The sequence below is a fragment of the Marmota marmota genome, unplaced genomic scaffold (genome assembly GCF_001458135.2).
Source record: "Marmota marmota marmota unplaced genomic scaffold, marMar, whole genome shotgun sequence".
NCBI classification, from domain to species: Eukaryota; Metazoa; Chordata; class Mammalia; order Rodentia; family Sciuridae; genus Marmota; species Marmota marmota.
The window spans coordinates 1,405,463-1,410,727 of record NW_026000103.1 but is presented as its reverse complement, the minus strand read 5'-3'; positions in this window follow the sequence as shown (position 1 = coordinate 1,410,727).

Below are 5,265 nucleotides of genomic sequence, written 5' to 3'. Positions count from 1 at the left end.
AAAGGGGAAAATAATACAAGGGGGAGAAATGAATGACAGTAGAGGGGGTAGAGAGAGAAGAGGGGAGGGGAGGGGAGGGGAGGGGGGATAGTAGAGGATAGGAAAGGCAGCAGAACACAACAGACACTAGTATGGCAATATGTAAATCAATGGATGTGTAACTGATGTAATTCTGCAATCTGTATATGGGGTAAAAATGGGAGTTCATAACCCACTTGAATCAAAGTGTGAAATATGATATATCAAGAACTATGTAATGTTTTGAACAACCAACAATAAAAAATTAAAAAAAAATGCTCATAGTGCAGATGTGAGGATTGACAAGTACATCCAATATACTTAGAGGCACAAAGCAGGAGTGCCAGTCATTAGTCTTATTATGATGTGGTTGGTATTTAAAGCCACTGTACTCAATAAGATCATCTGAGTCTAACTAGGCTAAGATAGTCCAGTCTTCAGACCGCAGAAAGAGGAAGGAGACCATCAAAGAGACTGAAAAGTGAATAGGAGGAGAAAAAAGAGAGAATAATGTCTCTAGACGCCAAGTGGGAATTTCTAGAAGGAAGTTCAGAGAAATGTTTTAGGAGCTGTTAGCAAGTGTAATATGATGAAGCCTGAGAACCAGCCACTGAGTCTGGCCACACAGAGTTCTTAGAGGACTTTTACAAGGACTGTTCTAATGAGAAAGATCGGAACAATAAAGAGGCTGTATGCAAAGGATAATGTTATGGAACTTTGTCTTTACTCACTACAATTACATTCATTTTGGCAAATACCCACACTGCGATAGCTCCTTAGAGACCAAGATTGTCCGAGGGAACAGCAAATTCACAACTTTTATCTCATGCTCACTTAGGGTCATGATTATTGAGTGAAATGTCAGGCAACATTGCCAACACTATTTTAGTAGCTATTTGCCTCGTTTTATTTATTTATTTTTTTGCAGAGGAGATACAGTTAAATTTTTACAGTTAAATGATGTGATAGTACCATCTTACCACAAGCAAAGGCAACATTGGGCATCAACAATTGTTCAGGTGGTTTTCTCAAAATGGAGCTTGGGCAGGGACAGGGGCAGGCACTTTTAGTTTCATGGACTCTGCATTACATTTGTCTTCTGCTCTGCAGTGCTAAAGCATGAACATTTCTCCACTTTATTGCAATTTTTCAGAAATATTATTTAAAATAACTTTTTAATTATTCAATCTGTGAGTATTCCATAATTCATTTAACTATGCTTCTTTTGAACAAGGATGGTGTTTACAATTTTAATCATTAGAATCAATACCATAATAATTTATCAAAAAATTGTTTTTTTGCCTCTATCTCTGGTTATTTCCTGGGAGGGCTCTTCTCAAAAACAGGAAAAAATACAAATCTTTTAAAGGCTCTTGATGTATTCTGCTAAGTAGTTTTCCTAAAATACTATACAGACATAAAATATTCCAACCGAGATGGCGACAGTGCTAATCTTACCACATGCTGGCCAGTACTAAACACACATTTTTAAATTGGTCTGTGAAAAAAAGTAACTTAGTGTTGTTTTAAATGTTAAGATTTGTCTGGGTATGGTGGTACATACCTGTAAACCCAGTGACCCAGGGGGCTGAAGCAGGAAGACTGCAAAGTTTGAAGCCAGCCTCAGCAATATGGCAAAATCCTCAGCAACTTTGCAAGACCCTGTCTCAAAAAACAAAACAAAACAAAACAACAACAAAAAAAAACAATTAAAAAGGTATGATAATGCCCTGGGGTTCAACTCCTAGTAGCAAATTTAATAAAGGAAAGAAAGAAAAAGTAGTAGCTTTATTTGCCTAATAAGCAATATATTCTTTTTCTTCAGAGACTTTTGTGTTCCTATTGTTTTGCCTTTTTTGTTTGTTCTTATTATCTCTCTCTATATATGTTATCTTGATGTAAGTATGGCATCTCTTCCTTGTGATTGGTGGCTTCCAAGAAAACTTCTTAGATCCATAGAGATGCAGAAAGATTGATGAAAATTATTACACTCTAAGAGAAATTACAGAAACATGAAGCGATTAAAATCTGTTCAATACAAGAATATTTGGATTTTACTGCTTTAAGAATTACTAGAAACTTCAATAGAAATACTATTGTTATGGTATGGATGTGAGGTGTCCCCCAAAAGCTCATGTGTGAGCCAATGTCAGAAGGTTTGGAGGAGAAATTCTTGGGTTATAGCCTTAACCTAATCAGTGAATTAATCCCCTGAGAGGAATTAACTGAGTGATAAGTGAAGGCAGGTGGGAATTGGGGTGTGGTTTGGGGTATATATTTGTATCTGGCCAGTGGAGTCTCTCCCTCTACTCACCATATGACTTGCTTCCCTCTGCCATACTTTTTTGCCATGATGTTCTACCTCACCTCAAGCCCTGAGGAATGGAGCCAGCCTTCTATGAACTAAGACCTCTGAAACTGTGAACCCTCAAATCAAGCTTTTCTCTTTTACAGTCGTTCCGTAAAAGAACAAAGTTAGGAATGTAGTGAATACATTCCTATGTATTCACTAGGAAAATGCCACTTTTTTTTCAAGATAGTGATATTTGTCAAATTAAACCATTTTATCAGTTCTGATATTGATTTATTGAAAAGTCTATGAGAAATAGAAAAAGGAGTCAGGAAATTCATTTGGGAAAATTAAGAGGCCCAGAATAGCCAAAGCAATCCTCCGCAAGAAAAGTGAAGCAGGAGGCATCACAATACCAGATCTTAAAGTATTACAGAGATCCTACAGAACTGTAGTTAACAAAAATGGCAGACTATTGACATCAAAACAGACATGAAATGATGGTACAGAATAGAAGACACAGAGACCAACTCACACAAATACAATTATCTCATACTAGACAAAGGCACCAAAAACATGTACTGGACAAAAGATAGCCTCTTCAACATATGGTGCTGGGAAAACTGAAAACTGTAAATTCACATGTAGCAAAAATGAAATGAGACCCCTATCTCTTACCCTGCACAAAACTCAACTATAAGTGAATCAAAGACCTGAACATTAGACCAGAGACCCTGCACCAAAAGAAAAAGTAGGCCCAAATTTCCATCATGTTGGCTTAGGAACTGAATTCCTTAACAAGACTCCTAAAGCACAAGAGTAAAATTAAGAATCAATAAATGGGATTGTATTAAACTAAAAAGCTTCTTCATAGCAAAGGGAACAATTAAGAATATGAAGAGAGAGCCTGCAGAATGGGAGAAAATCTTTACCACACTTACCTCAGATAGAGCACTAATCTCCAGGATATATAAAGAACTCAAAAAACCCAACATCAAAAAACACAAATAACCCAATCAATAAATGGGCAAAGAAACTGAAGAGGTACTTCACAGAAAGAAATATGAATGGTCAAAAAATATATGAAAAAATGTTCAATATCACTAGCAATTAGAGAAATGCAGATTAAAACTACACTGAGATTTCATCTCACTCCAGTCAGAATGGCAATTATTAAGAATACAAGTAACAATATATTTAGGGGAGGATGTGGGGAAAAGGGTACACTCATACATTGCTGGTAGGACTCCAAATTGGTGCCACGGACTCTGGAAAGCAGTATGGAATTTCCTCAGAAAACTTGAAATGGAACCACCATTTGACCCAGTTATCCCACTCCTTGGGATATATCCAAAGGACTTAAAATCAGCATACTACAGTGATACAGGCACATCAATGTTTATATCAGCTCAATTCATAACAGCTAAGCTATGGAACCAATCTAGGTGCCCTTGGAATATTACTCAGCCATAAAGAAGACGGAAATTATGGCATTTGCTGGTAAATGGATAGAACTGGAGACTATCATGCTAACAGAAGTAAGCCAATCCCCAAAATCCAAAGGCTGAATATTCTCTCTGAGATACAGATGCTAACTCACAATGGGTGGGGTTTGGGGATGGAGTGGAGGGAGGTTCACTGGATTGGAAGGGGGGAAGGGAGGAAAAATGGGAATGGGAAAGACAGTAGAATGAATCAAACATAACTTTCCATGTTTATATATGAATATTTGACCAGAATAACTCCACTTCATGTAGAACCACAAAATGGGAAGTTAGACTCCATTTATGTATGTTATGTCAAAATATATTCTACTGCCATATATAACTTAAAAAAACAAGTAAAATTAATAAAAAAGAAAAGTCTATGAAATTCTGATATCACAAGGTATCCAGACTTGAATCACACACAGATGCAATGAATGATTCCCTGAATTGTGTGCATACCCAAGTTTTACAAACTTGGTAGAGATTTATGTTATAAGCATCAATTAAAATGAAACTGTAGTGGTATTTTGTAAAGTAAAGACTTATTTTATACTTATAAGCAAAGAATCTTTACCTGATTTATTTGCAAACTTGCTCAAGTTGCTTACCATTTTGGAGGTATGGTTCTCCCATCTGTAAAATAATATACCTCTATTTCATTTTAGATATATCTCTATGATGCCTCCAATTCTACAGCTTTCATGATATGATATAGACATACAAATAGAAATTGGCTTTATTAAAACTCTTCTCTGCAAATAGTGCTTTTTATTCTGGAATAAGCTAAGAAGGCTCAATGCCTCCAGTCTACAATGGATACATTCATCTACAATGGACTTTATACTTAGAACTTTATGAAAATGACATTTATTAATTTAGAATAGCTGGACCAAAACCTTTTCATTTATTTCTAAGGATTTCAACATTTATGAGCAATACTCCTATTGTTTCTTCTACCACATGTGACAAAATACCTCCTAATTAATGTTACTGCTTCTTGAAGATTGTTGGATGATGGATGGCTTCTCATTATGTGTACACTGTCCTGAAGCCACAACAAGTTTTAGTGTCTGCGTTTTTGTTTCTTCATTCTTTCATGTAGTTATATATTCACCCTATTCTATTCACCCTATTCTAGTTTGGAAAGGAGATGATGAGCAAGTTCTCCTATTGTCTATAGTTTTTAATTTTATAAAATTTCACCATGGAATCTGTATTGGCCAGACACTTGGTGGAAAGTGGCTAAACCATACTAATGCTTACACACACACACACACACACACACAAACACACACATTTACATAAGAAAATTTTGTAAAGGACAGATTTGGGCAAGACTAGCCTTACCGGGACTGATATTCTTACAGGACTTTTTCTCTCAATTTGAATTCTTTCTGCAATCAGTTTTATCCTTGTAAGAGTTTCCATATGGCAGAGGATATGGCCTCCAGTATCTCTGGAAACATATCC